Below are 12,891 nucleotides of genomic sequence, written 5' to 3'. Positions count from 1 at the left end.
ATTTGTTTTATTTTAATACTTCCCAAAGGAATCAAAGTATATTTTCTATCAGTTATGTCCTGTTTTGCAGCACTGAAATGATGTAACTAATAAGACAACTTTTTAAAATTCTGCTTAGATTTGAAGTTGGGTTCTGAAGCACTCAACAAAATGCTTTTATATCTGTAAAGTTAATTTCATTTGGAACTAAGATGCTAATATTTCCTTTAAATTTCTAATTGTGTGAGTATTTTTCTTTTTTTCCACAAGTAAAAAATAAGCTTTGGACACATCCTTGCTTCTTATAATCATTGGTTTGTTTGATTGTATCATACAAAAACCTCTCTTCTAATCATTTGAAAGAAAAATTTCAAGTTCACTTTAGCAAAAAGTGACACACAAATTCTAGTCCAAATCAAATAATTGGGGCAAGTATGGGAAAACTCTTGATTTCTTCTGAAGGTGATGCATACACCTCTTAAACTAATATTGCAGTTTTTTTTTCTTCAATAAAGTAATGATTCGGAAAGTGTTGTTTAGAGCACTCTTATGAAACTAATAATAAGCCTTGAGCTTTAAAAAAATATTAAAAATCTGTCATTGTAACTAAAAGCTGTAATACTTGTAATTTAAATTAAAATTTAGGTTGACACTGCTTTAGATATGTACGAGGCATATCATCAGCTTTATAATTGAAATAATCTTCCCCCACTTAGTTATTTGTTTCAGTTTGATTTATGCACGAACATATATGGTACAAAATGTCTTAATGCTGAAATGTTGTGTGAGAAATTTTCAGCTGCTGTATTATAGATGTATCAGGGTAAAATCATTTGATTGGGTGATAATAGCAATATTTAATAGTAATTTGTCTTTTGTGATTTATGTGGCTGAGACAGTAATTTCTGCTGTGTTGATTCTCTTTGTTAATCAAACCAGGGAACAATGAAAAATCAATAAATGCATCCTAATTAAAACAAATACAGATTTTTTTTTACATATTTTTGTCAATATGTAGTAAAAATAGCAATAATTTAGTGTATGTATATATGTTAAAGCTCTGGATTTTACAGATATTTTGGTTATTTTATCAGGGGAACAAATTAACAGAATCAAAGCTCTAAATCACAATTTCATCTATTGTTGAACAGGTTTCACTTTTTTGAAAATTTTCAAAGTTGCGGTCTTTCATCTTTTATGATCATTCAAAATATTTTTTTTTGTGCGGCGCTTGAAACAATTATGTTATGCTTAAGAAGTAAAACTTAATTAGAACTACTAAAAGTAAAACTTTAGTAGTTAAATGAAATTAGTTTTTGATGAGATATCTCGTCCATTGCATATTTAACTTGGAGATTTCCCAATTGCAGAGCAATTTAGAATGACTATTTGCTACACTTGACAAACCAACAAATAGTGATTAAACCTTGAAGATGAAGCATACCAAAGAATGAATCCTTGTCTTGAGAATGATTAGAAAGAAAGATTAGTTCCTGCCAGTAAAATCATTCCTTAAATTTCCCAAAACATTGTTGTGATCGAAATTATACTGCTTTCGTAATCCCAATTGCTAATCAATATTTCTTAAGCTTGGAACATGACAGGGGTAACCAGATAAGAATTTACCCGTCGCATCCCATAGACCCTAGTAGTGATGGCAGACTTAGTTTACCAAAGCAAAAAGAAAAATGATATGTTATTCAACTTTTTCTTTATATGCAGTGGTAAAAAATAATGAAATAAATTCATTAATTTATGTATTTATATGTTTCACCATTGTGAACCAATAGTTTCTTTTAAAAAATTTACGTTTCAAGTATACACTGTTTCTATATTGATGTATGAACATGGGTGTAATTTCGATTTTCAAAATAGAGGTAGTATCTGTTGAAGAGCTTTGCCATATATGTATGTAATACTAAACAAAAAGGTTGGTTTATTATTTGAAATGCTTATTCAGATATTTTCTTTATTTTATATATTTTTTTAATTTAATTTAATTTTTTTTAGTTCAGAATTTTTGTACTATGAGTGAATTTATTTTTTTCCCTTTGCCTTTTATTTATACCCTAAATTTTACTTCTCATCTATAATGTATCTTAAGAAAATTGTCTTAAGTTTTAAATACATATTTTGTACATTATCAAGAGTAGAATCAAATTCTTGTTTGAACACTTTTATCATTTGTTGAATTTTATGCAATATGAATCAAAAGATTATCTGAATAAAAGAAAATTGCGATATCTAAATTTAATATTAAATTTAAATATTGTGATTGTTTTTTATTCAGTAAGTTTCATTTTCGGTTATGAATGTACAAAATGCTCTCTGAACCTGTTTATCTTTTATAATTTTTTAATATAAAATAAAATTTATTATAAGTTGTTATATTTTCGAAATTTATTTTCTATGGGAGTAATAGAATTTTGTTAAACTATTCAATTAAACTTCCGAGTTTTTTTTTTATGTTATTGTAAAAAACTAAAGAACCAGCAATAAATATCAAACTGTTGGTAATTAATTATATGTAGGTGCTAATGCAAAACAAAATTTTGTTTTAAACTTTCCACTTTATGAAAGTTATGATATTTTTTGTCTGCAATACAATTATCTTATATATTGTAATGTATTTCCCTATGTTTGCAGTACCCAATGTGATTGTGGATGTGTGAACTGCAATTATGTGTCAGTAAAAAGGTATATATAATGTATTAAGAGCACAATACCTTTTGTATTATGTGTTACAGTGATTTGAAGCTGGTGCATATATTACATGCAATGCAAAATGAAACTCCTGGAAGTCTTGCATTTTTTTTCAATGCTTGTCTTTTGCACTTCTTATTTAATATTTTATGGTGCAGTTGGAATTTTGCAGCATTTGGATTTGGAAAGTACTCAGTAAATTTAGGATTGTTTCTTTAATGAAACAGCTAAATTTCATTGCTTTATAACAATTACAATATTTTAATTGTGCATCAATAATTTGCATAAATTTCAATTTGCCAGAAAAGTTTTTTAAAACCAATTTCAATTAATTTTCTTGGGTATATATATCATTATTATTATTATTATTTCAAAAGTAGAGTTTCATTATATTTTACATGTTTTATAACTTTGAAATATATAACTTTTTCATGTTTATTAACTTTTAAATAATGTTCTGAAATTGAACATTTTTTCTGGTAAACTTATTATGGTGAAAATTAAGTCAAGGGCGAAACTAACTTGAAATATTAAGTTCTTTTTTGTGACTGACTTCTTTTTTTTCTACAACAATTTTCCATTCAACTATATTTAAAACTTCAATTCAAAATGTTTTTATAACAATTTTTTTTCTTGAAGCAACTTCTAAGAATGACATACTAGTTTTGTATAAATGCTATTTGCAGAATATTTTCTTTTTTAATCTAGTTTTAACATTTTTATAAATTTTGAAACTTTACTTTTGAAGCCAAAAAAAAATTACTTTTTTGTTGTGTGCAATACTGTGATGTATAGAGTTTTATAGATCTGGAACTATTTCGGTTGTACTTTGAAAATGAATTCTATTTTATTCAATTACATTTCTAACCTCTATTGAGAAATATTTTTCAGTTGGAGATTAGAATCTTTTAAAGTTATCATTATGCATTTCATCTTGTGTATTAGTTTCATAATTCATTTGATTTTGTAAAATAATGTTTACTACAGAAGGAGTGTACATGTATAGTATTTTTCTTTTTGTGTGTGATGTAAGTAGGCGTTGAATCATGAACAATAAAAAACATGTGAATTTCACTTCATAAATTTTATTTCTTATTTTATTTATTTTTTTATCTATTTATTATTATTACTATTATTATTTTTTGATGAAGACAAGCATCCAACATTTAAGACTATCTGCTGAAGTAGACGAATATCTTTAGTGTGACACTAGGCTGTTTTTTTTTTTCACATTTTAAATAAAATTATTTTCAGCCTCAGTATAGAGTTCTGTTTTGAAATATCCAAAAAAAACACAGCGGCTTCAAAATGAAGTAATGCTCTCAGGGTTGGCAAGTTTCTGCTGAGGTGGTTAAAACCACTGGTAGAAACCGGCATTGCAAAAACCATTTTCTGGCACTTTGCAGCAGAAAGTGGCAAAAACTTACAAAATGAAAAATTAATTCTTGATATACAATAGAAAATGCATGGAAAAAATAATCAATTGTTAACCAAAGTACTGTAATTTTATTACAAAATTATCACAGTTCAAAATCAAATGTTACACTGTTTGGACCCTGCCATTGCCTCTTAGAAAAGGTGTTTTCAAAAATCTAAACAGGTTCTCAATTTACTTTGCACAAATAAGAAATGTTAGAATATTCTTGAAACAGAAGAGCTAGCAGACAATGCATCAAGGAGCAAGCAATGTTTGTGAAACTTTCATCTATTGTATAACTAGTTCACCATGTACTAACTGGGGTTGTGGTAAAAATTTGACTGGAAAAATAAGTTTTGAGAAATGAGGCTAATTTGTTTTGCAAAGCTGTGACATTAGGTGCAAAATTTAGGCAAGTAAAATTCTGGCACTTTCTTGAAGCACATGACATGATAGTTTCAATCACAAACAATTTAGAGGAAGCATATGAGTGAGCAAATTACAATCATTAATGCATGTTTAATTCTATGTCACTCCTCTTTCCTAAGCACCCCTGTATGATTTTTTACCCTTTGTTAAATTAATCCAAATACTACGAGCATCTGCAATAGGAAAGTTCCCTTTCTGAACTAAATCAAGAGCACTAGCATGGGATTTTTTTTTTTTAAATGATGAAATGATGTTTAATTTTTTAGTTTACTTAAATATCATTTACAAATTACTGGAGTTATTAAAGACATTTTTCATTTTTTTCCAGTTTCTGCCGGTTTTTACCAGTTATAACCAGTTTCTGCCACTGGCACGGCAAAAACTAGTTTCTGCTGGCAGAAAACCAACCCTGAATGCTCTTGATTTATTTGAACTAGCTAAGAATCTTTGCAATTTGATGAATTTGTGCTTTTGTTATTATTATTCCTTCATTTTCTATTTTTTGATTCATGTAAAAAATTGAAAGTTTTATAAATGTAAAACATAAGTTGGAAAAAATAAAGTTGAAGAGAAACTTGCTGGATACAAAATTACTTTCGCTAGTTCTGTGTTATACAATAGTGAACAACTCTTTCTTTAGGAATCGGGACTTCTTCAGATAATTCAATTCTACAGAAGAAGAGAGTTCTTTAATTTTGTTTTTTAGTTTTTTCATTGAAATTCTGAGTTGACTACATTTCATTTGTACCTAAATGTATGTAGTCAACTCGTTCAAGTTAGCAAATATTTGTACCGGAGTTCTTCATTCTAGGTCTCTACTCAAAGTGAAGGAAATTTATAATTTTTTAATAAAGTCTGAGAAATTTTTAATTCCTGAGGAAAAGACATTTTTTCTAGTTAAAAAGTTAAAGATTTAAAATTGAATTTTTTTTTTTTTAAATAATCGGCTCTTAAATCTTAGTAAGAAAAGAACTGTAAAATAGGTTTCATTCCTTCATGCATTTTTTTTAAGATAAAATTTAGTTTTATTTATTTTTTTTTATTTATTTATTTTTTTATTTTTTTTTATTTATTTATTTTTTTCAAGATTCTTTTGTCTCTAAACATATTTTTATATGTGCGATGCATTTGTGTAATAAAATATATCAGAAGAAAATTATATACAACAAAAATTGCTTTACTTTTTGATCTGAAGTATTTCTGCAGCATTCATATTTCATGCAAACTATCATTGTTTTTTTTTTATAGCATGAAAAAGATTCATAGAAAATGCATGTCCACCAACCCCTCCCTTCTTGTGTACGCAGAATAATAGAAGTACAGTCGAACTCTTATAATGAGCCCTGATTTAATGACTCCAGATTTAACGAAGAAATCGAAAATATTCGGTTGGTGCGATTTTAAGCCTATGATTGGATAACTCACTTTTAACGAGCCATGGCCCCGCTTAAAACGAACAATATTTTTGTGATTAACAGAATTTCCTCTTACTCCTAGTTCAATTTATCCTGACTTGGAAAAATTTCTTTAGCATCCCAAGTCGACCAAAAGATAGTGATGAGTCAAAAATTCTGTAAACAAATTATGACAGTAGTTTTTACATTTTTAATATTTGTGAGTAGAATTTGAGAACATTTGAAGATTATATATTTGTCGATTCCAATGTTATCACTTCCGAAATACATCTAACAATATTGCAGTTCAAATTCAAACCAATGCAGATGAAGAAAATAATGAAAGCAGCTTCTTCAGCAGCAGCACTACAAACAGACTGGTGCAAGCCAAGGCTTTCTCTGCTTCCTCCTGACGATACGACTTTCTGCTAGGTTTCTCCACCTAATTTACTCCCAAGATCTTCAAATCTTTCCATGCACTGTCCAACCACCTTGTAGCTGGTATCCCTCTTCTCCTAGTATCCTCAGTCTTTGAAAAGGTTAGCTTTTTAACTGGGTTCAGATCTGACGTTCGAAAAAAATGCCCCAGCCACCTTATTTTGTTAAAATTTAATTAACTCTCAAGAAATGAAAACAGCTACTTTAAAACAAAAAATGGGAATCGTTTTATCCTCAATGTATTTAATAACTTTTTGAGGTGCAGGAAATCTTCAAATGTTTTTCGAAACAAAAAATGCAAATCACTATGTTTTTCGGGACTTGAGCTTATTTGTTGAAAAACAATAGCACAAGAAAGATACAACTAACCGAATTCTTTGGGAATATACAGAAATAAAAAAAAAAACAGACAAAGCAAGTGTGTGTGAATGTTTGATTTTTTTCACAAATCCGTTTTTAACGAACGCTAGATTATAATGAGCAATGTCTTGGTCCCTTTGTTCTTGTTATAACGAGTTCGACTGTACTAGTTCACAAACAGGCTGAGATCTACTTCTAGTTGTGCGGGGGGGGGGGGGGGGGTATGCCACTAAAAGGGCCCGCGGCCATTAGTGACATAGAAATCCAGTAGGCAATTAGGGTATCTGCTGATTTTTTCAGGGGGCCAACATTTATAGATCCTGGCCTGTTCAAGTGGAAATTTTTATATAATATCTGTACAAACGAGTGCTTTTTTCATTAGCCCTGAATACTTAATGCTTATTATAAGCTTTTACTTATGTAAGCTTTTACTTTTATTTTATGAGTTGAACCACACCGTGCTTGCGAACTCTCGCTGGGGAACTAAATTAAATTTAACCACCAGTTTGAATGTAATTTCAGCTACAATGAGATGACATATGCCTCCAGCTTAGTTATTAATAATTCCAGACTGATGAATCCATAGCAAGGATATGAGTGCAGTTTCTTGATGATATAACAGAGGGGCTGTCAGTATATTGCATGTAGTCCTGCCTTCATCCTCCTGGCTAAAGAGCGATAACACTGCTCTTTACCTAAGCTTTTACCTTTGTTTTATTAGTTGAATCGCACTATGCTTGCAAACCCTTGTTGGAGTGCTAAATTAAGCTTAGCCACCAATTTGAAGGTAATCTCAGCTTCAACAAAGACATGTGCCTTCAGCTCTGTTGTTCACTATTCCAGACTAACATAAAAAAAAATAATTTTCTATGCTCTTTTGACCCATGCTTATTTACATCATCAAAAAGCTCTGAAGGTAGTTTGTGGTCAAAAGTACAAAATAAAGTAATTTCATAAAAAAACATATAGTATGATTAAAGTGAAAAACCAACATAAATAAAGCACGAAATCTCAAGAAAATACTGTATATTAGCATATCAAAGGAGCTACTGAACTTGAAATAACTTCGAGAAAAACGTACACTGTAAGGAAAAATTAAATATTTACATGTAGTTTTTTTTAATAAATTAAATGCCAAACGTATTTTTTTCCGTATTGTAATTGTCTGCAAAAACCTCAATCCAGGTGTTAACTATATTTTACTCAAACGCCACCACTTCCCACTAGGGGTGCGATGTCGATGTTTTGGAAACTTCGATGTTTTTAACATCGATGTTTTACTTTCGATGTTTTCCGAACATCGATGTTTTGGTTTCGATGTTTTTTCGATGCTGATGTTTTTGTATTATAATTTAAAATTGTAGTAAAAGTTGCTCCAATTTTCTCGCTAGGTAATTAAATTTACGTATGGAATTGCTCCAAATATTTCATTTATTTGCGCACATATAAAAATATCGATTTTTCTGCGTAAAGGATGATTTTTGGAAAGATCACTACAAGATGGTAAAAGATAACTGGAGGGTGAGGAAGAGGTCAAAGCTATTGGGAAGAACTCGACAATGGTAGTCTGTTGCCAGTTCTTGCGGGCGATTCTAAGACTCCAATTCTTAAACTAAAGGAGAATCCTATATCCGGTGAATATTATAACTGTACAAATTCAGAACTGTTAAAAGTTGTGTCGAAGTATTTGATAGTGATGGCGACTTTTGTTTCATCGGAAAGAGTTTTTTCTCTGCCTGGTGGAATAGTCAGCGAAAAGAGAAATGTGCTTAAACACCAAATATTGGGGGTTACTTATCATCTACCCAGGGGCGTATACAGACTAACATTTTAGTGGGCTCATGCTAAAGAGTGACCCTCACCCCTCCTCCATGAATAAACTTATGGTTTTTGGTAAGAAAAACTTCTGAAACTGCTTAGGTGTTTAAAAAATACCACATCGGTCAGGGATATGGCACCTAAAAGGACAAAAACCTCACGAATAAATTTTATAAACAATTAAAAGAAGAAGTATTTCAAGTATTTACTTGTAAAAATAATTCAAAAACTGAAACAAAAACTGAAATTATTTACATTTTATCCATAAAGTGTTTGCATGCAATGCGAACGGATAATATTGTCGACGTTTTAGGGGGGGGGGGGACATGACCCCTATGACCCTCTCCTTGTATCCGCCACTGCCTAGGTGGGCACCACTGCGAGAACCTATGTATAATGAGGTTTTGCGCTAACACGACACTCAAAGTTTACATTTCTTGCAGGATAATAAATCCTAAACACTGATTTAAACTAACAAACTATTTACAGCACATTTAAAAATAAACTCAGCACGACTAAAAACTGAACTATCTAAAAATTACAACAGAAAGAAATTCTGATCTATAGAGACTTTACAGAAAAAAAAAACATTTATGGACTCAAATGTTTTATCGATTGAAGCGATGCCTATCGATTAAGCTTTGGATATGGTTTTACAAAAACTATCGTTGATTAAATTTGTTGCTTATAAAAGCAAACGGGCGTCCGACACTTCTTTATTACTTTTCATTATACTGGCTCCTGAATTCAGCGCCGCAGACTAACTGTCTCGAGAAAAGCTATTTTTACTGTCTACATATTTTAAATACATATGCTATAAATAGAAAAGTGACAGCTAATCCCCCCCCCCCCCAAAAAAAAAATCGAGAACTATTTACTATTTCTTATTATGGTTTCGGTCCGGCTTTTTTTTTTTTTTTTTTCAAGCAGTCTCTTTCACTACTCAAATGCAATGAACCTTGAAACAGATTACAAAGTATTGTCGCAGATTTTGATGGGAGGAGGGGGTCACGATCCCCCCCCCCTCCTCCTCTTTGTATACACTTCTTACGGTTTCGATCAAGTTTTTTATTTTTTCGAGCAAACATTCAAATACTGTTGCGGGTTGGGGGGAGGGGTGTTATGACCCCCTCACTCGTATCCGCCACTGCGTCTACCCTCAATAAGCCGTCCTCCAATTACTCACAATTTGTGTTTAACTTTTTTGCACTAACAGTTCAAAACATATTTCTTGCTCTTAATAATAATTGTCAGAATTAATTTTGTACTTTTAATATAATTTTCACAACTCTTTCTCATCATACAACTGACTGTAAGTGCTATGATATATTTTTTCGCAGATTTAACTAGTTTGTATTAATTGTTGCATGTCTAATAATTTTTTGTCTTCTTATAGTACCAAGATGTTGCAAAATTATTCCTATTGAATTGTATTTATGATTTGCAGTTTAGTAGTTTCAATATATTTGTGGGGTTCGCATTCTTTAGAGAGATTAGCATCTATGTAAGTTTGTAGTGTAGTATACTAAAAAATATATGTTAAATATTGACAAAACGATCGATGTTTTAAAACATCGATGTTTTTTGGTCGATGTATCAATACCATCGATGTTTTAATTTCCAACATCGATGATCTGAAACATCGATGTTTTGCCATCGATGTCGCACCACTACTTCCCACATAAAGGCGCTCAAAAGACATTTTCAGGACGGCGCCGCGACCAGGCTTGGCGCAATCCTGCCCGCCGGGGATTCTTGATTTGCTCATTGCGCATTTTAACCGAATAAAATATGGCTTTTTCTTTTTTTTCTGACGACGATTTTCGAATGTTCCACGGGATTTTTTTTTTTTTTTTGAGCAATCACGATTGCTTATTGCTTTCATTTGACTGTCCTTGACGTTGTGGTTCCTTTTTCAGCTTGGACCAGGCCTGCAGCACCACCGTCCACCGGCGGCGGCGCGGCTGGTCCTGAGCACTGTCCCCCGAAATCCACTTTTGCTGGGCGGTGGCGTCCATGTCCCACACACACGAACGCCTACACACACACGAACGCCTACACACACACGAACGCCTACACACACACGAACGCCTACACACACACACACGAACGCCTACACAGACACACACACGAACGCCTACACACACACACGAACACCAACACGCACACGCACGTACACAACACTCACTCACACATGCATACATACACTTACGCACCCACGCACCTACACACATGCGCCTACACAAACACACACGCTCGTGATTGCGAAAAACATAATTTGAATTCAAGATGCCAAAATTCAAATTAATTTTTTTTTCTTCTTTTCTCAAAGGATGGTTTTTTGTATTTTTTCTTTACTTTTTTAAACGTTTTAGGGAAAGTTGTAATTATTATTTACGTATGTTTTACTGCTATTACTTTAGGTTAAATTGATTGTTCTTCTGTTAATTTCTTTTCTCTTTCGTTTTGCTGTGTGCTGTGTTTGCAATGCGGATATTAAAACCTTTTAAGCGCCAATGTTCCTAAACGAGAACATCAACTTTAAAAAATCGTATGAAATGAAGTTTCGCTTTTGGGGTTTTAACTATTTTTTTAAATTATTTATTGACAAAAGTAGACTAGATTTTTTGAGAACAAAACTAATTTTCCTCTACAAGTACTGTTTTCTACAAAAAATTAGCAAAAATGTGCTTTTTTGTTGATTTTCACTAGGGATGTGTCGTTCATGAACGAATGGGTCAAAAAGAACGAACCTTTAAAATGAACGGATCCGTTCGTTCATCAAAAAAATGAACGACCGTTCTTTTGAACGGTGAGCTGGAGCACTGAATTGATGCACTTGTGATAAAATCGCTTTTTAATTTGGAATTGCATTTATCCTTCAATTTTTTAACTCTTAATTAACCACAAATTTCCCTTTTCTCAGTGCATTATACAATATATTCATGTCGAACTTTTTTACTTTCTGCTTTATTAATAAGTTTTCTTTAACCGTAACAGTTCATTTGCCATTTTCCAATGTGTCCACTAGAAATGTATTCTTGCTTGGGTTACTAACAAAATGTTTGGAATTTCCACTTTCTGTCCACGCACCTGTTAAAATCCTTCTCACGCTTTCTGTCGCCAAAATTATTTCTAGAAATATATTTCATCACTTTTCTGGCAATCCTTTTGTCTTCTGTAACATCCCCAATTACCATCCATATTGATTTGGCTTTATTTTTAACTTGGCGATTTCAAATTCGCTTATTTTACATTCAATATCCAGAGATTTTTAATAAGGATTAATACTGTTAAGTTTTCTCCCATTTAAAAAAGTGTTGCGATTTTTTTTTCTGTTATCATTGCTACTGTGAAATAATAATTTTGAAGCTCCATAATATTTGGGTGAGTCTCTATTTTTTAAATTAAATTATCCGGTAGTTCGGCTAGTAACCGATATAGTATTTGTTGTTACTTTTTTTCTCGCTATTATTAAAACTTTATGTACGGATACAGTGCTGTAGCTGGAAAAACAAATATTTGAAGGAAGGCTTGAAGGCACCTCTTTCTTTGGGGTAGATGTCATGGTTGACAGATGTTTGTTTTTTGGGGCGAAAAGGTCAGTTTCAACAACTTAGGCCAGTTTTATTTAAATAGCAGACGTTTTATGTAACAATATTTTTGTTAAGTTTATGTATATTTAACATACATAGTTTTAATAAACTTTTTTTTATAGTCGTGTTTTATATTACAGCCTGCTTCTTTTCTTTTCTTTTTTTCTAGTTCTCTTTTATTTATTTCGTGATCTATATTTTTAAAAATGTAACCGAAAGTACGCATTCAAAATTATTTTTCGTTTTATTTTCACCTATGACCAATGACCATACCGTAGTTGGAGATATATTTCTATTTAAAAGTAGTGCACTATTTCACGTAAGTTCAATTTTGCAAATTTTCTGACATCACAAACAGTTTATTGAGCAATCACGATTGCTTATTGCTTTCATTTGACTGATTTTGGCGTGCTATCATTTTATTTCCCACCGGCGCCACCCTCTGCCAGCACCACCCATCGGCCAGCCTCACGATGCTGCTCCTTTAGCGAAAACCGTCTCCAGGTTGCGTCCATTACACGCATACATACACACACACGTGCCTGCGCACAGACACAAACACACACTCTTACACACACTCATGCCTGCACACAGACACAAACACACGCACACACATACACGAACGCCTACACCACACGCGTGCGTACACACAGAGCACTGCATACACAACACGCACACACATGAATACACACACACACACACGCTCGTGATTGCGAAAAACATAATTTGAATTCAAGATGCCAAAAATTCAAATTAA

Source organism: Uloborus diversus, chromosome 8 (assembly GCF_026930045.1).
Source record: "Uloborus diversus isolate 005 chromosome 8, Udiv.v.3.1, whole genome shotgun sequence".
Taxonomy (NCBI): domain Eukaryota; kingdom Metazoa; phylum Arthropoda; class Arachnida; order Araneae; family Uloboridae; genus Uloborus; species Uloborus diversus.
This window is presented reverse-complemented; position numbering follows the sequence as displayed.